The 26,739-nt window shown below is 40.1% G+C and overlaps 1 long non-coding RNA gene across 1 annotated transcript; it reads left to right on the top strand.

Moving 5' to 3' along the window:
* Window positions 1-12,150: 12,150 nt before the first annotated feature.
* On the top strand, window positions 12,151-20,642 carry LOC121858641. The gene is made up of 3 exons (XR_006087475.1): window positions 12,151-12,281; window positions 19,054-19,609; window positions 20,588-20,642. It is a non-coding gene; the product is annotated as an uncharacterized LOC121858641 (long non-coding RNA).
* The last annotated feature ends 6,097 nt before the right edge of the window (window positions 20,643-26,739 follow it).

Here is a 26,739-nt window from a genome sequence, read left to right as displayed (position 1 = left end):
ATTAATAAGTAAATATAAGAACTATACAGTATATATAACTCTACAGTATATATAACTATACATATAAATATATTCCCTTATAGTCTGCTTATAAGTTGTATACCGTAGATGGCACTATATAACGCAGTATTTATAACAAAGCTTGTATATGATATAGGAATATAGACATAGAAGGGACATACGTATTATATTAACCAAGCACATTAAACAAAGGACTAGTCACCAGCCTGTATTGGTTTTCTAATGGTGTCTAAACTTCATATATTTTTACTTTGAAAATAAAGAAAGTATTATTCCAAGTTTCTGGTATTTTTATTTAGCCTTGGAGGTATTGTTATCGTGTGTATGTATGTATGTATGTATGTATGTATGTATGTATGTATGTATGTATGTGTGACACCAGGAAAATCACAGCATAAACAAGATAGAAGACGAGTATTAACACGCCTCACTCAGGTGTTCACTACCCCCCACGTTCACACCTCCACTAATTGGCAATCTAACTTTAATTTGTTGACTGGGTGATGTGTGTGTGTGTGTGTGTGTGTGTGTGTGTGTGTGTGTGTAGGTGTGTGTGTGTGTGTGTGGATCCAAACCTGATTTTACTTGTTGTCGACCAGTTTAACGTGTGTAGGGAGTCAGTGGTTTTATTACTATTAAATGTTTGTGTGTGTGTATGTATGAATGTATGTATTCTATGAGTGTGTGTCTGTATGTATATGTATGTATATGTTTGTCAATGTATATGCGTGCGCGCGTGTACATATCACCTAAACGAGTCAAGTGATTTGAAAGAAACTTTGTCACGAGTGTTTGATGACGTCCAGGGAATAATTAGTTTAATTTGTGCAGTGAGGAAGTTAAACGTGGAAGTCTAAGAGGTGAGGAAGTTAAACGTGGAAGTCTAAGAGATGAGGAAGTTAAACGTGGAAGTCTATATGATCACAAGTCAAGGTTGAACTTCTGTACCTGTCCAATGTTTACCTGGTGAAGAAAAAGTTGTATTCAGGCTCTTTTAAAATATGGAAAAGACGTCATTTATTCATTTTTCCCATTAAGATCAGAGTGGCTCTACAAACACACGTAAAATGAAACTGAAAGAAGATACAAACTACCAAAATGTTGTGAAAAATGAATGAAAAACAAACTTTTTTCTTATAAACCAAACTCACTGTTGACATAAATTAATAAAATAGAAAAAAATATAATAATAATAATAAAATACAGGATATATATTTGTTTTTGTTTTTTTACATCATTATACAAAGAATGAAACCTGGAAATAAGGAAATATCACCAAATAATTCTGACGTCACCGTGAGAGTCCAGGATAGTTAAAAAAATAATGTCAGGAAACGGGAAGTGAGTATTATAAATATTTACTAATGCTATTATTATCATATTCATGGACTTATAAATAACCTACTTATTATCATGACTTCAAGACGTTAATATTCCCAAAATATATTTACTTTTGTTTAGAATAACTTTATCAGATTTTCTAATTTCCTCGATAATTTCTTTTAATGTACAAAATAAGTTATTGATGTGATATTAAAAGTGACTTATTACGTATTTAGAGAATCATAATATCTATTTATTTTAAACACGATAATTACTTTCAGGTGTGTGGAGAAAAACTACAAGACGTTCCCTCAACCATCTACTGGTACAACAACAACTCCTAAAACGTAAGTAAACAATAACATAGTGAACATAATAGACAAGTAGTGATTAGTTAACGATATTAGTTATTAAATAGATTAAACTAACACCTAATAACTTGGCCCATGTAAGGAAGGTTAGATTAGGTTAGGTTAGGATATGTTTACATAGACTTTAGTGAAGCCTTTGTGTGGTGAACGATCGTGGTGCTGGGGTAGAGGGAAACGTTCTTTAATTGGTTTAGTTCATGGTTAATGGACAGGAAATCATAACACAACCATGACACTATAACACAACAATAGCACCACTACACAACCCTAACACCATAACACCACAACACAACCCTAACACCATTACACTCACGCCACCATAAATATTTTACGTTTTTTTTTTATTTGAAGCAAAAATCACCTACAGCCTGACAGACATATGGCCACACACCCGAACACTATGTCTTAAAGTGTGAGGAAATATATAACCTTTTAGGGACAGGACCAACCACGCCGTGTGGATAATGGTGTAACACTATATCTCTGGCGGCATGATAGCTGATATATTAAGACTGTATCCAACATTTTGTACCTGGTGGATAAGTAAGCTCTCATAACTACACCACACTGCTACCACCATCACTACCACACACTACGACCACAACACCACACTACCAACCACCACTACCACCACAGGCTCTTTAACTATCACACACGTTACTTTTTACGACCACTAGACGATTATATATGAACAATGTAATTCGGTAATATAACTTAATGATACGTATAGAGAGTAAGTGATATTACTCCACACGATATCCGGCCCTGTAACGTGGTATCCGGCCTTGTAACGTGATATCCGGCCCTGTAACGTGATATCTGGTGCAATATCTAGCGGGGTTGTGTTGTGTTATGGGAAGGTAGTGCCATTACTGACCACAGCAAAGCGATATATTGTAAGCTGACCAATATTATCGTGGCTTCTGGTGTACAGATGGTTAAGTTATACAATAGCTGTCTGATGCTTTAGTAATATGTGTGTGTGTGTGTGTGTGTTTGTTTATCACCAACACACACACACACACACAAACATTACACCACACCCTGGGCCACACCACACCCCGGGCCACACCAGATCCTGGGCCACACCACACCCTGGGCCACACCACACCCCGGGCCACACCACACCCTGGGCCACACCACACCCCGGGCCACACCAGATCCTGGGCCACACCACACCCTGGGCCACACCACACCCCGGGCCACACCACACCCTGGGCCACACACACACAGGATATTGGCCTCAGTATCGGGTGAAGAATTGGTATTTTTGCGGGAGGTTCTGGGGTCACCTAATATTCTTCCCTTCCTCGCCGGAAATATAATGGAAATTGAAAGAAACCTCACATGTCGACTATCTAACCCGGCCCTACCAATCCTTTCTATCCGGCTCTTACATCCATTTTATCCGGCCCTTCCACTCCCTGTATATTACCTCGCACCCTTTATATCTGGCCCTCTCATCGCATTTTTATCCGGACATTCTATCCTGTCTTCTTATTCCATCAATCAGGCTCCTTCATCCCTTCTATCCGGTTATCATATCCCTTCTATCCGGCCCTTCTATCCTTTCTATCCGGCTTCTCCCTCCCTTTTATTCCGACCATTTTACCTCTTTTATCCGGCCGTCCCGCTTCTTATATCCGGCCCCTTTTATGCCTTCTATCCGGCCTCCAGTTCCACCTGCTGATAAGGGTTGGCGGCACATATTGACTTGCACTGGGGAAGTTTGGATATTTTCCCATTAATGTGAATTGCACCACACACACACACACACACACACACACACACACACACACACACACACACACACACACACACATACACACACACACACACACACACACACACACACACACACACACACACACACACAAAGGTTATTGACACTGGAGCCTGATATTGATTCATTTATCGACCAGAGATCAATCTACTGGAGTGAGTGTGTGTGTGTGTGTGTGTGTGTGTGTGTGTTTACTATACACACGAGAGGAGGTGGACAAGGGCGTTGATGATAATATTCAAAGGAGAATTGTGAGAGGTATAAGGGAGAGAGAGAGAGAGAGAGAGAGAGAGGGGGGAGGGGGAAAGAGGAGGGTTAGGGAGGAGAAGGTTTGATTGGGGGGCAGGGGGTTGAGAGTGTGAGGGAGAGGTAGGGTAGGGGGAGGGGTTGAGAGCGTGAGGGAGGTAGGGGTAGGGGAGGGGTTGAGAGTGTGAGGGAGAGGTAGGGTAGGGGGGGAGGGGTTCAGAGAGGAGAGATGAAGAAGAGCGAGGGAAGGAATGATAGGGGTAGAGAGAGAGGTAAGGTGTTGGGAAAGGTGAGAGGGAATGTGAGAGGGGAGTGGGAGGATGAGAGGGAGCCTATAGTCACTCTCGCCTCACCTCTCACACGAACACAGTAAAGGAAAGGTCAAGTGTCAGGAGAGGTTAGTTGTTCCTTTATGACCTCAACTGACCTCCTGTGACCTTTGATGACCTCCAGTGACTCAAGCTCAACTCTCATGTAGTACACCTGACGCTGGTAATAACCTTCGAGTGACCTCTACACACACAACACACACACACACACACACACACACACACACACACACACACACACACACACCAGAGTGTTTTTTCTCACTTTAAATACATCTCACTTGGGCCGTCTCCCTGTCACTTCAATCTCTCTCTCTCAGAAAAAAACATCCTCCCCCTACCACCAACAACAACACCAACACCACCAACCACCACACACCAACCACCACACACCAACCACCACACCACCACACACCAACCACCACACACCAACCACCACACCACCAACCACCACACCAACCACCACACACCAACCACCACACCACCAACCACCACACACCAACCACACACACCACAACAACAAGCTTTACCCATAATATAACACGGAAATAACACACAGCTGACGGGTGGCCAACATCCCCCCGTGTGTTGAAATCCTTGACTAGTGAGAATACAAACAGAGTCAGGAGGTATTGTCACTTAGTTGTTAATTACTTGTGGAACCCGCAGCTAAAGGTTGGGACACACACACACACACACACACACACACACACACACACACACACACACACACACACACACACACACACACACCTCTTGACACAATAATAAAGAAACCAGACAGAGAGAGAGAAAGAGAGAATAGAGAATAGAGAGAGAGAGAGTGAGACAAACGACAGAAAGAGAGTGAGAAGGAGATTGGGATCAGGATTAGAGAAAGATTGCCTGGTGTCATGATTGTATTCTCTGTGATTCATCTTCACTGGATTGAATGTGTGTGTGTGTGTGTGTGTGTGTGTGTGTGTGTGTGTGTGTGTGTGTGTGTGTGTGTATGTGTGTGTGTGTGTGTGTGTGTGTCTTATGTGTGTGTGTGTGTGTGTGTGTGTGTGTTGCTCTGTACATAATGTTTATAAGGAGAGTAACATTGTGTTTCTCTGGTGAACATGGAGAGAGAGAGAGAGAGAGAGAGAGAGAGAGAGAGAGAGAGAGAGAGAGAGAGAGAGATCGTATTATGGATGACATTTCCTTCTCGGGTTAATCTTATCACTCCATTTATTCTTAGGGGACACAAGATGACTGGTGGAGGGGGGATGGCTCTCTCTCTCTCTCTCTCTCTCTCTCTCTGGCGGTTGGAAGACAGACAGACAGAAAGACAGACAGACAGACAGACAGACAGACAAGACTCAAAACTATAGTGTGGTTGGTAACTCATAACTCAAATTAATTGGAAAATAAACGAAATCTTAAGCACCAAACTTTTAATGCAGTTTTAGAGAGAGAGAGAAACACACACACAAACACACACACACACACACACACACACACACACACACACACTGTATTTAGCCAGATTCCACTCGTATGCGGGTAGAGTTCGCGTTTATTGTAGTGATTGGTCCTCTTCATAATCACGTTCTCTGATTGGTCTTGGTATACTGTGACGTGCACTGATTGGTCCTTAATTGTGTTCTCGTACTTTGATTGGATAATAGCAAAATGGGTAAGGGCCAATACACGCACGTCAGGGAGAGAAAGAACCAATCAGAACGCTTCCTGCCCACAAACTCGTGATAGAAGCTTCTTAGCCACGCGTACTGGGGACCCTCTGGGGACCGTAAATCACCTATACCGCTCACTCAAACCGCCCACAACGCCCACTGGGGACGATAATTCACCCATCCCGCCCATCTCTGATCAGTGCTGAGTAGTCCGATAAATCTATGATGAGGTCCAATGGTTGCCTGAGAATGTCTTTATGTAAGGGAATATTACTAATGTACGTCCCCGCCACGCACATGATGCCATCACGTACACACACACACACACTCACACATGTACACACGCTCACACATACATACCCACACACTGACACCATTTCCATATATTACCACCACACACCACTACTACACATCACCACACGCCACTACGCACCACCACACATCACCACACATCACCACACATCACCACACACCACTACACACCAATACAGGGGTCTAGTCATAATTATCCAGTATGTCCGAAACTAAACTTTTCCTTTTTAAACTAATTAAAACTAACTACATTAAGAATTACATTTGATTAGCACCAGCGGCCGTCACAGACAAGTTTTACCAACATTTTGCCAAGTAATCACTGATGAGTATTACGCCCCATAAATTAGTAATTACAATTATACACCTGAACTTTAATTATTCCGATGAAAAAAATTCTGAGTTATGTACCAAATTAGCGGAGTTGTTTTCGTGTGGCAGGAAATTAAGTGAGAACAGGTAGGAAGCAGATGATAGGCTGTAACTAATTCACCTTATAAACAGTAGAAATGATTCAGGTGTTTTTGGTCACTGTATCGGTGGTCATCAACACACACGGTCACTCTGTCACTCCTTTGGTTGCCTCAACACACTCTGAACACCAAATTAAAGGAAATGAATAAGTCTGATTTCATTTCTCCATTTTCTATATGGTTTTTGAGCTAAGAATTATATGTGTAACAGTTTTAGGTATTGTTTGAGAGCTAGTTAAGGCTCTGGTACGCTAGAACTCGTTTAAACCTTTGTAAATCTTACCCTTGAAAGGCCTAAAGATTATCTGTAGACTAAGGCACGATTGAGTAATGTTTAGTTAAGTTATCCCCGATAAGCACTCAATTTTCTGTGACTATTTTATGCTTAGTTTTCTATGACATTACTAACACTGTGAAAACGTAATGATGGGCCAAATTCTTAACATTTGTCTTCGTATCTTTGTCATGAAAACGTAGATATTAACTCTATATATTATTCCACTTGATCTTAATCGTGAGTTTAAACTGATCCAAATTCTCTACGTAATTAAAATAGTAACACTGGCTGGTAAGTACATTATACATACTGGTTGGTGAGACATAAATACATTGATAATCATGACAATTTAAGCTTATAATCTGGACTGGTGTAAAGTTCAATCCCAACTAATCAAAGTGACACAATCAAACTCAAATGAGGTTGACCCCGGGAGGTTTACTTTAATGAGAAAACCATCCCAAGCATCTCAACTTTCCCAGTCAGTCTCTCACAGCAAGACGAATTTGACGTTCGTATCCCCCCTTCCACCTTCCTCCCTCTCCCTCCCGAAGAACCTGTCCTCATCAAAGCTCCATTAATCTGCAGGTCCTCCTCTTGAAGGTGTCTTAATTAAAGGTGCATCAGTCGCGTCTCTAAAAGCCCTAATAATATATAGACCGTCGTGACTGCCTCAGAATATGTGAGCTTTAATATGGTGAACTTGTGTCTTCCATTTCTAAACTACCACCATCTTTCCTAACCAACCACTATTTCTCTTAAGCTACCACCATTTCCTCTCTAAACCAGCAACAAATCTTTCCGTAGACTACCACCATTCCCTCCCCTAAACTACCACCATTCCCTCCCCTAAACTACCACCATTCCCTCCCCTAAACTACCACCATCCTTCCTAAGCCAACCACTACACCACCATCGCCCGGCACTTGAAGATAGTGAAGGCAGGAATATCTTGATAAATGGCTGGAAATTCTTGACGTTTTCCATAATGTTCCCAACTCACGATCTTAGATTTTTCCTTCCTTAGTTCGTACGTTAATGTTCCCTAACTTAACCTAACATAACCAAACCAAACCTAACCTAACCTAATAACATAAAATATAGAATCTCTCAGAATATTGTATGATAACTTTTACTCTAAGCTGGTGACATGTGAGCGTATCAATCATCCCTGTTGTCCTCTTAAGCCACGAGACAAACCTAAGCTTCAGAATAATGTCGAAATTTGTACAGAGATTCAACCATTATTATATCTTTTTTCTTTAATTAAATACCGGAATAAGTTAAACCCAGTTAGTTTCCCACACCACAAGTTAATATAATTGTTAACTATTGTATGGTATAAGGTTAACTTAACACCACTGCATGTAATTAAAACCCTTACTAAGTTAACATCTTTAACTGATAATCAATAATAATTTCATGGATAAACTTGAGGAAATTCTGAAAGTGACGTTAAAAGCCAAAATCCCTTCATATACCTTAACTCAGCATAGCACTGTAAGGCCCCGGGAATAGTGTTAAGACGCACATTGAGAATACTAATCATGTGTTAATTAATAGAGAGATGGAAAATGTTTTGAAGGGGCGTCACTGTGTCGCTACGGCTGTCTGGTCACTGCTGGGTGGTGGTTTAGAGAAGGGGTGGTGGGTGGCAGTGGAGAGAGGCGTGATGGGTGGCAGCCAGAGAGAGAGAGAGAGAGAGAGAGAGAGAGAGAGAGAGAGCCCAAAAGAAACGAAAAACATAAAACACAGACAGACAGACAGACAGACAAACATTCCCCACACCAACATAAACATGGAATGGATAGGGTTGGAGATGTGAGGGGCGGTAGATGGGGGGTTATTAGGTTAGGTATGCTGTGAGGTGAGATGAAAGGGGGGTGGAGGTGTTGCGGAGGGAGGGGGAGGGGTGAGGATCCTTACCAAATTGCAATATAGAAAGAGAGTTTATAAACGCTAATATTAATTAACATCCAGTAAAGAAAAAAAATCATGGGATATTGAGAAAAAAAAAATCACCTGCCCCAATATTGAAATTTACAGCCGAGTGAAGTGAAGTTAGGAGAGGAAAGGTATTAGTTGGCCAATATTTGATACCAGGGCTCTATTGGTGGTAATGTTGTTGTTTTACAGGTTTGTTTAGGTAGACAGGACAAACATTTATTAATTAGTGGTTATTGTTTATGTTGGTTGAGAAGAAATGTTTTATTGTTACGTTGTTTATTATTATGACTGTGTTTATGTGTTCTTATAAATGTTTTATGGTGAACTAAAGACATGGCAGAAGATTAGGTGAGGGTTTTGTCTCTCTCTCTCTCTCTTTCTTTTACTGACTGTGTCCAAATTTATCTTAATTTCATTTATATTTGACTTTTATCATTCGCTTGTGTGCTTTCATCCGTGTCCACTCATCCGTGTCCCCTCACCCGTGTCACCTCACCCACAGCCACTCAGGTATGCCGTCAGGTAATTGACAGGTGACAGGTAATATACTGTTAGACGGACGCGGTGGCTGATGGTTAACGGACGGGGTGTTATAGCCTCGGGGTGTCCGTCAGTTTGTCTCTGTGTCTGTCCGTTTATAGTGTTCCTGTCTGTCTGCCTGCCTGTCTGTCTCCCCGTTTGTCTGCGTATCTGTCCGATTGACTGTTTCTTCCTGGTGTTTTCTCCATGCTACCTATATTTTCCAATCTCTCTCTCTCATTCCAGTTCTCCACTCCATGTCCAGTTTTTCCTCGTCCAACAATAAGTCTTCTAAGTCCCTCCCAGACCCGTAATCACGTTAAGTCCAGTGGTTGGACTTTGTCATAAAGCACAATGGCTGGGAGGTTGTGTCGTCTTAACAGAGATTCCCTTATGTGGTTCTCAAGGAGGGTTTTCCTTTTTCATGTGTTGAAGGAGGTGAGGGTGTAAGTGTGTGTGGGTGGGTGGGTGTGGGTGGAGAGGTTGTGTAGGTGTGTGTGGGGGTGTATTGTGTAGGTGTGTGTGTGTGGGGGTGTAAGTGTTTGTGTGGGAGAGGGGGTTCTGTAGGTGTGCATGTGTGTGTGTGTGAGGGGGGGAGTGTTGTGTAGGTGAGTGTACATGTGTGGCGTTAGGTTAGGTTAGTTTTGGTTAGGAACAATTTAACTTACGGGAAACTAAGTCTCTCGAAAATGATCAATAATCAACACGACCAGTTTGACAGACAGCCCAAGACTCACGAGACTTACAGCAACTTTCTCAGTGTTCTTAAGCACATACGATGCAACCTCTGACGACACCAGTATCTCCTGAACGAGAGCCTCAAGAGACTTAACAACAACATCATTATACAGCAGGAGTCTTGTAAACACAGCCTAGAGAAATTTGTTCAAGGCTCACTTAATATCTCCCCCCTCCCCTCCCTTAAGGATGAGAGTAACTTGTACCCCAGTGTCGGCCTGTGTCTTCCAGCCCACACTTGAAGACCTGTGTGTCTTTGTTGACATGTTTGTATGTATCCTCTCTCTCTCTCTCTCTCTCTCTCTCAGGTTATGCAGCAGCTGTACTGAATATAAGATTTGTTTTATACACACAACAGTACAGCCTTGTGATGCCTACAGACACGCTTCACTCACTAACATCCTTACACACACAGATTCATCAACGCCCTCACTAACACCAGCCCTCACTAATGCCTTCACCAACACACAAACACTCACTTATGCCTTCACCAACACACAGAGACTCTCCCAAACCTCTCACCAACACGCACATACTCACCTAAAACCTCTTGATCGACAATAAAAACGAAAACTCAGGCCCGATGATATATTTTCACACAACTACTTTCTTTACCATAGACGAGACAGTAATATAACCCCCCCTCCAAGAAAAAATAAATACAAAAGAGACACTTACATATCTACACATTTACAATAAATTTACACAACACATTTAATATCTACAAGACGCCCACACCCATATATAACTTGCTTCTAATTGAACGAGTTACTGTATTGTAATTTTGTAAACAGTATTTAGCCTCGTACGTTCAACCCAAAACTCTCAATTTAGATTTAAGGCGGTATCTTAGCTTAATGTATCTCATATAAACACATCTGCCTTCTAATGAGTCACTTGTGTGGTAGTTATATACTGTATATACACACGGAGTCGCAGACAGACATACACACACAAATGCCTATTATTGAGTGTGTTGTAATGGTCATATTTACACGCATAAAGACACACACAGATCAGTACACAGCCTCCTCCCCCAAGGAAAGTTCAACACACTCACACACACAAACGTTCATCTCTCACAGCACGTTCAAATATCCAGTTTTCAGAGGCTCGGTTAACTAAGAACTAATTTTATCTCTATGTCTTAATATTTGAGTTTTCGGTTCTTTTCCTCAAAGGTTTGGTTTAACTTCGTAATTCTGGTTCTTTTTCATCGATGCCTTGGTTCTATACAGCGTTTTCTACGTTGGTGAAAAATATTAAGTTTAGAGCCTGAATTGTGATAATGCTGATGATGATGATAAGTTTTTATTGCTAACTCTTATAATCACGTGGTATTATAGTTTCATAGAGATGCCTATCACGTATTGTTAATTAAAGATCATTTTTAAATAATAATTATGTAAGTGATGTGAAATAAAAAAAAATAAAAGATTAGGAAGAATGTGTCCTATTTATTGACTCATGTAACTGTTTTCCTTCCTTTTAATTAATGTATAACAAATAATAGTAACAGAGAAGTGAACGACCTCTCAAGCGGTTAACAAGCCCATCAGTGGTGAAGAGGATAAAATAAAGTACACTAAAGTAAAATAATTCCTATAGCAGACAATAATAAACAAATAAAGAAGTCTTCCCATAAATAAGATTCGTTTTCTTATACTTAAACATAGAAAACGGATGTAAACATTGTAATGAATGAGTTTAAAGGTATTACCGTAGTATTAAAGAGATCAATAGAGTATCACTTTAATTAAATGGCTAACAATAACAATAACATTAACACCAATATATAGGTCGTTTGTGCGGGAAACGTCATAGAAGAAAATTGTCTTAGTATTGTCTGAAATGTTGATTGTAAAGATAAAATTCTCGAGATTTGGTTAATAATAATAATAATAATAATAATAATAATAATAATAATATTAATAATAATAATAATATTATTATTATTATTATTATTATTACTTAATTATAGAATAATTAGCATGTATTTAACTCGTTTCTAACCCCAATATACTGTAAATGCCTTGGTTAATTATATTTTTAACCCGACTATACAGCATATGCCAAGGTTGAATTTAATTAATGTTATCATTAGTAATTTATCGTAATATAAAAGGAATTAACTCAGTTTATTAACAAGTCCACTGCGCATGTCAGTTTGTCATTGATAAATGGTCAGATCCAAAAACTTGTAAACAAACTCCCGGGACAGAGCAGCTCATCTAAATTATGGACATTTATCACGTAATTAAGGATTGCAAAATAGCTGATGCAGGTATGTATATTTATTATAATTCTGTTAACTCATTTTATATAGTTTAATAAAGCAGTGAGTTATTTTATGGGTATTTTGGCCTCATGTGTTGGCCAGATACCGGCTGCTGCTGCCGTCTTGGTCGTGATTTTAATTGTCTTCTGGGAATAAATGAAGACATGAATACTGTAACTATGCCGTAATGTTGACTATATGATGTAATGTTGACTGTATGATGTAATGTTGACTGTATGATGTAATGTTGACTGTATTATGTAATGTTGACTGTCGGAAACTGTTAATGTCGGGTTACTAGTGTCAGTCTGTGTTAAGAGCTTTGAAGATAATAATGGACACAGTACAGCAGCTGCCTGAATACAATATTATGGTACAGTAGCTGTCCTGAATACAATATTATGGTACAGTAGCTGTCCTGAATACAATATTATGGTACAGCAGCTGCCTGAATACAATATTATGGTACAGTAGCTGTCCTGAATACAATATTATGGAACAGTAGCTGTCCTGAATACAATATTATGGTACAGTAGCTGTCCTGAATACAATATTATGGTACAGTAGCTGTCCTGAATACAATATTATGGTACAGTAGCTGTCCTGAATACAATATTATGGTACAGTAGCTGTCCTGAATACAATATTATGGTACAGTAGCTGTCCTGAATACAATATTATGGTACAGTAGCTGTCCTGAATACAATATTATGGTACAGTAGCTGTCCTGAATACAATATTATGGTACAGTAGCTGTACTGAATACAATATTATGGTACAGTAGCTGTCCTGAATACAATATTATGGTACAGTAGCTGTCCTGAATACAATATTATGGTACAGTAGCTTTCGTCCTGAACATACCATTATGGTACAGTAGCTGTCCCTAAATACACATATGGCACAGCAGCTGCCTGAATACAATATTATGGGGCAGTAGTCCTGAATACAATATTATGGTACAGTAGCTGTCCTGGAACACATTATTTGGTACAGCAGCTGCCTGAATACAATATTATGGTACAGAAGCTGTCCTGAATACAATATTATGGTACAGTAGCTGTCCTGAATACAATATTATGGTACAGCAGCTGCCTGAATACAATATTATGGCACAGTAGCTGTCCTGAATACAATATTATGGTACAGTAGCTGTCCTGAATAATACAATATTATGGTACAGAAGCTGTCCTGAATACAATATTATGGTACAGTAGCTGTCCTGAATACAATATTATGGTACAGTAGCTGTCCTGAATACAATATTATGGTACAGTAGCTGTCCTGAATACAATATTATGGTACAGTAGCTGTCCTGAATACAATATTATGGTACAGTAGCTGTCCTGAATACAATATTATGGAACAGTAGCTGTCCTGAATACAATATTATGAAGCAGTAGCTGTCCTGAATACAAATATTATGGTACACAGTAGCTGTCCTGAATACAATATTATGGCAGTAGCTGTCCTGAATACACATATGGTACAGCAGTTGTCCTGAATACAATATTATGGTACAGAAGGTCCTGAATACAATATTATGGTACAGTAGCTGCCTGAATACAATATTATGGCACAGTAGCTGTCCTGAATACAATATGTGGTACAGTAGCTAGTCCTGAATAATAATATTTATATTAGTAGCTGTCCTGAATATTAACATGGGTACAGAATGTCCTGAATACAATATTGGCACAGTAGCTGTCCTGAATACAATATTATGGTACAGTAGCTGTCCTGAATACAATATTATGGTACAGTAGCTGTACTGAATACAATATTATGGTACAGTAGCTGTCCTGAATACAATATTATGGTACAGTAGCTGTCCTGAATACAATATTATGGTACAGTAGCTGTCCTGAATACAATATTATGGTACAGTAGCTGTCCTGAATACAATATTATGGTACAGTAGCTGTCCTGAATACAATATTATGGTACAGTAGCTGTCCTGAATACAATATTATGGTACAGTAGCTGTCCTGAATACAATATTATGGTACAGTAGCTGTCCTGAATACAATATTATGGTACAGTAGCTGTCCTTAATACAATATTATGGTACAGTAGCTGTCCTGAATACAATATTATGGTACAGTAGCTGTCCTGAATACAATATTATGGTACAGTAGCTGTCCTGAATACAATATTATGGTACAGTAGTCCTATCACACATATGGTACAGTAGCTGTCCTGAATACAATATTATGGTACAGTAGGCTGTCCCACAATATATGGTACAGCTGTCCTGAATACAATATTATACAGTAGCTGTCCTGACACAATATTATGGTACAGAAGCGTCCTGAATACAACATTATGGTATGTAGCCAACCTGAATACAATATTATGGTACAGTAGCTGTCCTGAATACAATATTATGGTACAGTAGCTGTCCTGAATACAATATTATGGTGCCAGTAGCCAGTCCTTGAATATTACCATTATGGCACAGTAGCTGTCCTGAATACAATATTATGGTACAGTATGTCCTGAATACAACATTATGGTACAGTAGCTGTCCTGAATACAATATTATGGTACAGTAGCTGTCCTGAATACAATATTATGGGTACAGCAGCTGTCCTGAATACAATATTATGGTACAGTAGCTGTCCTGAACACAATATTATGGTACAGTAGCCTGAATACAATATTATGGTACAGTAGCTGTACTGAATACAATATTATGGTACAGTAGCTGTCCTGAATACAATATTATGGTACAGTAGCTGTCCTGAATACAATATTATGGTACAGCAGCTGCCTGAATACAATATTATGGTACAGTAGCTGTCCTGAATACAATATTATGGTACAGTAGCTGTCCTGAATACAATATTATGGTACAGTAGCTGTCCTGAATACAATATTATGGTACAGTAGCTGTCCTGAATACAATATTATGGTACAGTAGCTGTCCTGAATACAATATTATGGTACAGTAGCTGTCCTGAATACAATATTATGGTACAGTAGCTGTCCTGAATACAATATTATGGTACAGTAGCTGTCCTGAATACAATATTATGGTACAGTAGCTGTCCTGAATACAATATTATGGTACAGTAGCTGTCCTGAATACAATATTATGGTACAGTAGCTGTCCTGAATACAATATTATGGTATGGTAGCTGTCCTGAATACAATATTATGGTACAGTAGCTGTCCTGAATACAATATTATGGTACAGTAGCTGTCTCAATACAATATTATGGGAAATATTATCAACTGACCTGTGGACGAGTTATTAGTTTCATCAGTGAGTTTTGATATGATAATCATTTCTTGTGCAAATGCTTCATTTTGTAGATAATTAGGCGCCTAGCCACAAACTACTTTGTCTTCCCAGCGGTAATGTGGACAGACTCTTTTGCTGCACGCGCCACTCATTCCCGTGCCAGTTTCATTTTCAGTGTGGCGTGTAAAGGTTGTTGCCGGCCTTGTTGTCATGGTCACGTTGACTGCTAATCTGTTTTAACACTAATGATTCTTATTATACTCCACGAATGCAAAACATGAGAGGGTCAGCCATCCCTGAAACGACGTGCTTTTCCCCGTCGACGCTTAGACTCATGAGCCCTCCCAGTAAGTCCCGCCTTCGAAGATAGTTGTCTCAACGTTGTTATTCCATTCTCTCCTGACAAGCTCAATCTTGAATTAGTTTATGTAAATCAACTTTAGTAATTCGCCAGACCTTTGTCAACTGAGGGTCATCCTTGAATGTGTAACAGTTGGGTTGTATGTAATTTCTGTCATTGCGTGAGTAGTGATCGCTGGCAACTCAGGGGTATATAACCACAGGGGAGAGGGAGAGAGCGTCCCGTGACGTCCTCTCCCGTTTGTTCCCAGGTATGTAGCAGTGTTTTATAGCCATTCAGTTTGATTCAGTCAATTGTAGTGAATATCAGTGTTCATCAGTGTTCATGCTTTAACAGTGAAATTGTCATTCACCCAGTGTAAGAAGTAATATAAAGTAAATATCGTCTGACGTTGCAAGACGAAGGATTTGTTGTGATTGTGTTGTCCATGCTTCTCGTCCCGTGACGTCCTCTCCCATTTGTTCCCAGATCCAGGGTGGGCTTATTTGAACACCCCATCGGCTGCTGAGCCGGTGGGTACCCAGCAGGGATCAATATATGCATTGATAGCATTGATGTCGGTGATTCTACATGATTGAGACGGCAGGTCCGCCTCGTGAGCCTCAGACACTAGACTTGCCAGGTGTCTGGCTTCCACCGACTACAACAGCAGTCGTCAGTTGTTAGAGGCGCCAGTGCTATACCCTGGGACATGCCTTGGAGTTATGGCCCACAGTGTTGTTGTATGTTTGGGGATAATTAGCGGGCAATAATTATCCCATGTTGGGTAGTGGACCCATGTATTTGCTGGTTTCAGTATTAACATGTATGTTGTGAGTGCATCTCATATGCACTACCAACAGTCTGTGAAGTATCATGTGCCAGTTTGTCTTATAACTGGATGTAATGGAAAGTACTGTACCTAGTAATGTGTGAGAAGTAAAGTTGTCCACTTGGGACTATGAGTAAAGCCTGGTAACTGTAATGAAATGTACCACTAGAAGATGTGGGTGAAGTAGAAATACCCACTTGGAGTGGCAGTTAAGTAATCTGCAAGGAGTTGTCATGTAACTATGTAATGTGAGTAGGGCCAAGGAACTGGTCCTGCTATGTAATGTAATGAAACACCAGTAAGGTTGTGTGCAATAAGAAAATACGGAGTCTGCAATAAGCGAGGCGTTACACCTTGAAGTTATATGTTAATATTATCTCTTTTTCCCTTTGATTTCATATTAATAAACCTGTTCTTAGAGTATTTTAGGAGTACTGTAGGGTATTCACTTCTCCCACAGCAGTTCACCGTTATTTCCGTCCAAGTGACCCTGATATCAGAATTACAATACCCATGTGCCTTAGACCCTTGACATGCTACCAGAAAGAACTAAGGTTATGTAGTAACCATTGAAGTAAGTAAAAAGAACAATTGAAAGAACTAAGACAAGAGAAGTAAGAGTAAAAGATAAGGCAGAGTATGAGTAGAGAGAAAATGCCGCCGTTACATTGGTTCGCAGCTGTGGGGTGTAATTCACATGGTATCAGGTCAGGAGGAATAAATGTGATACTGTGGGTAATTTTTTTTTAAGTGTGATTTGTATTAACCATTTGTCTGTACAGGTACCTAATCATTTCACTGTAACTAATGAATATTTCAGATTGCTAATAATTTTGTTCCATAATTGTTCCAGTGTACAGTGTAGTTTGTAATTCTGTGCAAAATTTGTTTTTTCTGTGGTTTTACGGAGAAGTTGAAAACAGTTCACGGTAAATACTTTACTTGGAGTTAGGTTAGACCATTGCCTCAAGAAAATTATAAATCTGTTTTAAAGTAAAGTGTACAGTAAAATGTGGAAACTTGTAATGTTCAGAGTTTTGAAAAGTGTCAGGGTAAATCGTCAATAATTACCCATATTATAGTACAGCAGCTGTCTGAATACAATATTATGGTACAGCAGCTGCCATGGATCAGTTCTCAAGGAAGCTAGAAATTAAAGAACAGAGTGGGGGAGAGAAACCATAAGAGGGAAGTTTAGAACGCAAAGACTTGTGCCATACGCTGACAAATGCTTTGGAGATGTTGAGGGCCCCCTAAGGGGGCAGAAATTTATTATGAATAGTGTGAGGTGTTAGAAGTAAAACAAAAATCAAGAATGTTAGTAAGTTGATCGTGTCGATCAGGAACACGTGTAGGTTGTTTAATTATTTGCTCCAGATCATTAAGTAAGGATAAAGAGAGTGCTTCAGCTCCACCTGGGTCATCCCTTGCAGAGCCAAGCCACTCTCTCGTGATGTACATTGAAATCCCCTAGGTAGAGGATCTCGGTGTTGGGGTGTGTGGATAGCAACGACTCATGGCAAGAAGTGAGATAGTCAAAGAGTTCCAAATAATGTAGTTGGTAGAGTTGGGAGAACAGTCAAGGAAACAAAGAAAAATAGTCATAGTTGGTAGAGATATTCTGAGCCAGATGACATCATAAAGAGAATATTCAAGATCCCTGAGTCGAGTTATATGTGTACGTTCGTTGCAGTAAGCGCATACACCTCCCTTGGTTGTAGTTGAAGACTTGAAATGGTTTGGGTGAAGCTGCTTTGGTTAGTTGAAGTTCAGATAGTAGTAAGAGGTGGGGGGAAGAGGTTAATAGATGGTGCTCCACAGAAGGAAAATTGGATCTCAAGCCGTGAATGTTGGAAGAATGAAGAGTGAAAAAAGCCGATCCTCCAGCAACCGCGGTGACGTCAGTTTAGGCCTCAGTAGTTTGTTGATGATCAGGTCGGCCCTGGGGTCCACAACCTTCCCGACCTGTGGGACCCATCCAAGAAGGCCTCGCTTTAATAATATTGTCAACTGATATCATAGGAGAGTAAAAGAGTAGAAAGAATAGAACAGATCAAGAGTGAGAAAGGTTATATATGTTGTGTTGTCAATAGTAAGAGAGACAATTGAGACCCTGCATTTGAGTGTAAATGAAGCAGAAAGACAGATCAGCAACCTGGGACATGGTCACAATTTTCGTGATGCCATATGGCAGCAGGGTCTACTATTAGACAACACATTATGCTTCCAATATCTTCCCAGGCGGTATTACCTCCCTGTTTGGTAGCTGCCTACTACCTACAGTGATTTATTCACATATTGTGATACTGTAGTTAATATTCTAGATGTAAACAGACATAATCATGCCAATGAGTTTCAGATGCAGTGGTTCATTATCCAAGATGGTGGACAAGACCATCCTGATAATTACAATTGGGAGGAGAACTATGTGGGGCTGGAGAGGAGAACTATGTGGAGCTGGAGAGGAGAACTATGTGGAGCTGGATGATGAACAAGAGTGGAAGTGAAATGAAGTCGGCCGTGAACTCAACCATCTTTACTGGATAAGTCAATTTTGAGAGTAGTTCTGCTGTGTGATATATATTTACCTTTGAGGGTCTTGGCTGAGAGTAGTTTTGCTCTGTAAAATCATTGTACTCAAAGGATTAAATCATCATACCCAAGGGGGTCAAATCATCATACTCAAGTGGTTAAATCATCATACTCAAGGGGTCAAATCATCATATACATAGGGCTGAACTTTATTTATTAGCATGATACTGAATAGGTCAAACTTGCATCAACACAGTAAACATTAGTACATATTTAAGTACATTATATCTTTTATTTCAGATGTGCACTGCAGTATCCCTGAAGAGGCTGAATGTGGGTATCTTATGCTGGTGGACAATTCTGCAGCCCAAGGAACCAAGGAGGTAGAGTGTGTGGGAGGAGAGGGTCAGTGGTGGGTGGGATTGGGAGAGGATTGGGCAGGTGGAAGGGAGGATTGGGTGGATGGGTAGGAGGAAAGGTTGGAAGTACAGTAGTGATATCTCCGTTAGCCGGAATCCCTCAAACCCGGAACTCTCCGAGAGCCAGAATTGAAATTTTCTCGGAAAATTGTTCCCAAAGCCAGAATTTTCCAGAAAATTGTGGCTTTGGGAACGATTTTCTGAGGGGCACATTTTCCGGAAAATTCAGAGAAAGTTTTCCCGAAACCCGGAAAATTCTGGGGATGGTGGAGTTTTTTCCGGGTTTGAGAGATTAAAATCAGGCGCATTTTCTGGAAATTCCTAGAGAAATTTTCCGTTACCCGTAAAATTCCGGGGATGAGGGATTTTTTTTCGGCTTTGAGAGAGTTGTCTCGTTTCCCTGAAATCTCTCATTCCCGGAAGTGCTCTGCACCAATTGTTCCGGCTAACGGGGATATCACTGTACTAAGCAAGCAAGTTTGGGATATTCTCCTCATGAATTATTATTTTATTTTAGAGGTCCTTTGAAATTATTACAAGAAAGTTGGCTTGATGTAGACGACTCTGTGACCCTTAGTGATTATGTATTAAAAATGAAAAGTAGGTTAAGAAAGGCACAAGAGGTAGCCCAAATTAATTTATTTGATGCTCAGGAAAAAATGAAAACACATTATGATAAAGATACTCTGGATAGACATTTCCAGCCAGGAGATAAGGTGTCACTATTTTTGCCCTGAAAATCTCAGTATATGTACTCCTGAGCATGCTGATTGCAAATCTATGATCCTCATTTCGATTGGGGGGTAATTAGTGGCCTTAATGAGGCTTGAAGTATTTTTAGGACTCTTTCAATGCTAATTACTAGCCAACTATGGGTTTCCCAGGTGAGATTTTGGTGTTTTTGTGTTTTTCTGAATGTAATTAATTGGTTAAACCCCTCAGATGACTGAGGCACCACTACCACCACCACCAGGTGACTGAGGCACCACTACCACCACCACCAGATGACTGAGGCACCACTACCACCACCACCAGATGACTGAGGCACCACTACCACCACCACCAGATGACTGAGGCACCACTACCACCACCACCAGATGACTGAGGCACCACTACCACCACCACCAGATGACTGAGGCACCACTACCACCACCAGATGACTGAGGCACCACTACCACCACCACCAGGTGACTGAGGCACCACTACCACCACCACCAGATGACTGGGCACCACTACCACCGCCACCACCCAGGTGACTGAGGCACCACCAACACTACCACCAGATGACTGAGCTACATTACCACCACCACCACCACCACCAGATGTCTGAGGCACCACTAACACCACCAGGTGACTGAGGCACCACTACCACCACCACCAGATGACTGAGGAACCACTACCACCACCACCAGATGACTGAGGCACCACTACCACCACCAGATGAATGAGGCACCACTACCACCACCACCAGATGACTGAGGCACCACCACCACCAGGCAGACTGGAACCACTACCACACACCACCCAGGTGCTGAGCAACTACCACCACCACCAGATGTCGAGGCACCGAACCACCAGATGACTGAAGCTATTTACCACCACACCAATACCAGATGTCTGAGGCACCACCAACACTACCACCAGATGACTGAGTGCACCACCACCACCAGGTGACTGAGGCACCACCAACACTACCACCAGATGACTGAAGCTACATTACCACCACCAACGCCACCACCAGATGTCTGAGGCACCACCAACACTACCACCCAGGTGACTGAGGCACCACTAACACCACCACCACCAGGTGACTGAGGCACCACCACCACCACCACCAGATGACTGAGGCACCACTACACCACCACCAGATGACTGAGGCACCACTACCACCACCACCACCAGATGACTGAGGCACCACTACCACCACCACCACCAGATGACTGAGGCACCACTATCACCACCACCAGATGAATGAGGCACCACTACTACCACCACCCAGATGACTGAGGCACCACTACCACCACCACCACCAGGTGATGAGGCACCACCACTACCACCACCAGGTGACTGAGGCACCACTACCACCACCACCAGATGACTGAGGCACCACCAACACTACCACCAGATGACTGAAGCTACATTACCACCACCAACACCACCAGATGACTGAGGCACCACCAACACTACCAACCAGATGACTGAGGCTACATTACCACCACCAACACCACCACCAGATGACTGAAGCTACATTACCACCACCAACACCACCACCAGATGACTGAGGCTACATTACCACCACCAACACTACCACCAGATGACGGAGGCTACATTACCACCACCAACACTACCACCAGATGACTGAAGCTACATTACCACCACCAACACCACCACCAGATGACTGAGGCACCACCAACACTACCACCAGATGACGGAGGCTACATTACCACCACCACCACTACCACCAGATGACGGAGGCTACATTACCACCAACACTACCACCAGATGACTGAAGCTACATTACCACCACCAACACCACCACCAGATGACTGAGGCACCACCAACACTACCACCAGATGACGGAGGCTACATTACCACCACCACCACCACCACCAGATGACTGAGGCATCACCCTCTTAATTCTGTTGTATGTACTATATATTATCTTAGTTCCATATCCCTAATGTGTACTTTATTGTATTATGTTATTGTATTACAAATATTGTTTCTCATTTTCTGGTGTAATGTATTAATAAAGCCTCCAAGTGCTCAACTCTAGTATCCATAATGTAATTTTACTGATCATGTGATCAATTCCCAATAAAGATCAATAAAACAGTAAGCTGATAAGGGCTAAAAATATACATATAACAAAAATAAATACAAATAGGAGTAAAGGACCACCATGAAGAGTAAGCAGGACTCAACCACTGAGCCATGACAAACTTAGTTATTTCACCTTAAAGTTCAAGAAACTGGATGAAAATAGTTATTGGGAAAGTAGATTATCTAGCTTTTGGAAGTAGAATATCAACTTTTTGGGAAATATTAATTCATTTTCCGAAGTAGATTATCATTTGTACAGTGAAAATGGAATATTTACTGGGGAAAGTTACACTACTTTCCGAAAGTAGATTATCTGTTTCGGGGAAAGTAGACACAACAGGATTGATTTGAATTTTCCAGCAGATTATCAGGCAACGATCATGAAAATAGTCATCTATTTCGAAATATTCACTTTCTCCGAAAAGTAGACAGCCTGATTTTTCGGGAGAGACATTACTTTTTAAATAGGCTACTATTCTTCGAAGTAGATTATCATAGTGGAATGTCACAGAAAATGGACGCTTCGGGGAAAGCTCACTTTCCGAAAAAGTAGATTACCATTGAGTGATTATTGATTTTGTAGTAGATTACGCTTGGGAATACCCACCTTCAGCGCAGAAAACGAAGTTTGTATTGAGAAAATGGGGAAGCCTACTTCGGGGAAAGCTGGTTATTCACTTTTCCGAAAGATTATCTACTCGGGAAATATGAATATTTTGTAGAAAATGGAATATCAGCTCGGGAAGCATTGTCTACCCGTGCAGATGTTTCGGGAGATTATTTTAGTAGATTACCGCTTGGGGAAATATCATTTTTTCCGAAGTGATGTCATAAACGGTACTTATTATAAAATGGGAATATCGCTGGGAAAGTTGGTTATCTACTTTCCGAAAGTAGATTATTCACTTTTTCGTGAAAGTAGATTACGATTTTTGTAGTCGATAATCTACTGAAAAATTAGGTCATTTCCCAAAAAGTCGATAATCTACTTCCCTAAAAATCAATAATCTACTTTCCCGAAAGTAGATAATCTACTTTCGAAAAGCAGATAACCAACTTCCGGAAAGTAGATATTTCATTTTCTGTGATACAAATTTCGTTTCTATGATAACTGCTCGGAAAAATTAGTAATATTTCCCAAAAGTCGATAATCTACTTCTAAAATCCATAATAATCTACTTTCCTGAAAAGTAGATAATTACTTTTCGAAAGTAGATAACCAACTTTCCTATAGATATTTCCCATTTTCTGTGATACAAATTTCCTGTTTATGATAATCTACTTCGGAAAATTAGGTAATATTTCCCCAAAAGTCGATACCATTTCAAAATCAATAATTCACTTTCCTGAAAGTAGATAATTCACTTCGGAAAGAGATAACCAACTTTCCTGAAAGTAGATATTTCCATTTTCTGTGATACAAATTTCCTTGTTTTCTATGATAATCTACTTCTGAAATTAGGTAATATTTCCCCAAAAGTCGTGATAATTCATTTCCTAAAAATCAATAATCTACTTTCCCGAATAGAGATAATCTACTTTTCGGAAAAGCAGATAACCAACCTCTGAAAGTAGATATTTCCCATTTTTGTGATACAAATTTCCTGTTTCTATGATAATCTACTTCGGAAAATTAGGTAATATTTCCCTCAAAGTCGATAATCTACTTCCCTTTAAAAATCAATAATCTACTCTCCTGAAAAGTAGATAATCACTTTTCGAAAAGTAGATAACCAACTTTTCCCTGGAAAGTAGATATTTCATTTTCTGTGATACTGTTGTATATAATCTACTTTCGGAAAATTAGGCAATATTTCCCTGAAAATCAATAATCTACTTTCCCGAGATAATTCATTTTTCGAAAAGTAGATAACCAACTTTCCTGAAAGTAGATATTTCATTTTCTGTGATAATAAATTTCCGTTTTCATGATAATCTACTTCGGAAAATTAGGTAATATTTCCCCAAAGTCGATAATCTACTTCCCTAAAAATCAATAATCTACTTCTCTCGAAAAGTAGATAATCTACTTTTCGAAAGTAGATAACCAACTTTCCTGAAAGTAGATATTTCCCATTTTCAGATAAATTTCCTGTTTTCATGATAATCTACTTCGGAAAATTAGGTAATATTTCAAAGTCGATAATCAACTTCCCTAAAAATCAATAATCTACTTTCCTGAAAGTAGAGAATCTACTTTTCGAAAAGTAGATAACCAACTTTCCCGGAAAGTAGATATTTCATTTTCTGTGATACAAACTTCGTTTTCTATGATAATCTACTCCGGAAAATTAGGTAATATTTCAAAAGTCGATAATCACTTCCCCAAAAAATCAATAATCTACTTTCCTTTGTGTAGATAATCTACTTTCGGAAAGTAGATAACCAACTTTCCCGGAAAGTAAGATATTTCCCATTTTCTTTGATACAAATTTCCCGTTTTCTATGAATATCTAGTTCTGAAAATTAGGTAAAATTTCTCAAAAAGTCGATAATCTACTTCCCTGAAAAGTCGATAATCTACTTTCCCGAAAAGTAGATAATCTACTTTTCAGGAAAGTAGATAACCAACTTTCCCGGAAAGTAGATTATTTCCCATTTTCTGTGATGCAAATTTCCCGTTTTCTATGATAATCTACTTCAGAAAATTAGGTAAAATTTCTCAAAAAGTCGATAATCTACTTCCCTGAAAAGTCGATAATCTACTTTCCCGAAAAGTAGAAAATCTATCAGCTTTTCGGGGAAGTAGATAACCAACTTTCCCGGAAAGTAGATATTTCCCATTTTTTATGATACAAATTTCCCGTTTTCTTTGATAATCTACTTCGCAAAATTAGGTAATATTTCCCCCAAAATTCGAAAATCTATTCCCCCGAAAAATCGATAATCTACTTTCCCGAAAAGTAGAAAATCTATCTACTTTTCGGGAAAGTAGATAACCAACTTTCCCTGAAAGTAGATATTTCCCATTTTTTATGATACAAATTTCCCGTTTTCTATGATAATCTATTTCCCAAAATTAGGCAATATTTCCCCGAAAATACGAAAATCTACTTTCCCAAAAAGTCGATAATCTACTTTCCTGAAAATTAGAAAATCTATCTACTTTTCGGGGAAGTAGATAACCAACTTTCCCGGAAAGTAGATATTTCCAATTTTTTATGATACAAATTTCTCGTTTTCTATGATAATCTATTTTCGGGAAATTAGGTAATATTTCCCCAAAAGTCGATAATCTACTTCCCCTAAAAATCAATAATCTACTTTCCCGAAAAGTAGATAATCTACTTTTCGGAAAAGTAGATAACCAACTTTCCCGGAAAGTAGATATTTCCCATTTTCTGTGATACAAATTTCCCGTTTTCTATGATAATCTACTTCGGAAAATTAGGTAATATTTCCCCAAAAGTTGATAATCTACTTCCCCTAAAAGTCCAGTGGAGAAGCGTTTTACCTGCCACTCATTGAGGCCCGAGTTCGAGTCCCAGCATTTCTCTTGTGGGGAACAGATTGTTGGTTCACACTCAGGATGGGATGGAGAAAGGAAACTCACAATGTGCTCTCTATATACATGTTGTATTGGATGTACAATGCAGCTTGGTGCTGGGAAGGCAGCATGGTTACAAGCGTAATGTAGAGAGAGCTGGTTGGTGAGGATGCTCAGAGAAGGACAGCTTGTGGGTCGCAATGCTCGCCGGCGGGAGAGAGAACCGCCAGGCAGGCGGAGGAGGTGTTGGTGGCTGCGGCTGTAGGTAGAAAGAGGCAGGTCACCACGAGGTCAGGTCTTAAATAGCGGAGGTAGGCGTGGCTTAGTAATTGACCCCCGATCCATGGTGTATGGCGGCGCTGGTTGACCTAGACCACGAGGCATACACTGGGGAATTGGTGGGGTCGGCTACTTAGCGACAAACAGCGTTTGTAGGGGAGAAATCCACTACACTCTCTTCTTTTCCCTTTTTCTGTTTTTAGTATTTTTTCGTCATGGGACACTATTTTCGCTGTATTGTATCCTAAATGTTAATAAAAAGTGAAATTGGGCCATAAATTTGACGTTTTTAGGTATTTTAGCGTATATTCATGTATATTCTTAGAGGTTGTAGTCACTACACAGTCAACTTCCCGGGCCGTTCGTTAGAAGAGTATTAAATGTCTCTCACTCTTCATGTTGACGTCTGGTGTGTTGTGGTCTTGTTTACCACTTCGGGTCATGTAATAGCGATATATCGTTGTTTAGTCTAAAAGAATGATATTACAAATTTACAGATTAGGCA

This window comes from Homarus americanus, unplaced genomic scaffold (genome assembly GCF_018991925.1).
Source record: "Homarus americanus isolate GMGI-L3 unplaced genomic scaffold, GMGI_Hamer_2.0 scaffold74, whole genome shotgun sequence".
Lineage (NCBI taxonomy): Eukaryota > Metazoa > Arthropoda > Malacostraca > Decapoda > Nephropidae > Homarus > Homarus americanus.
This window is presented reverse-complemented; position numbering and strand designations above follow the sequence as displayed.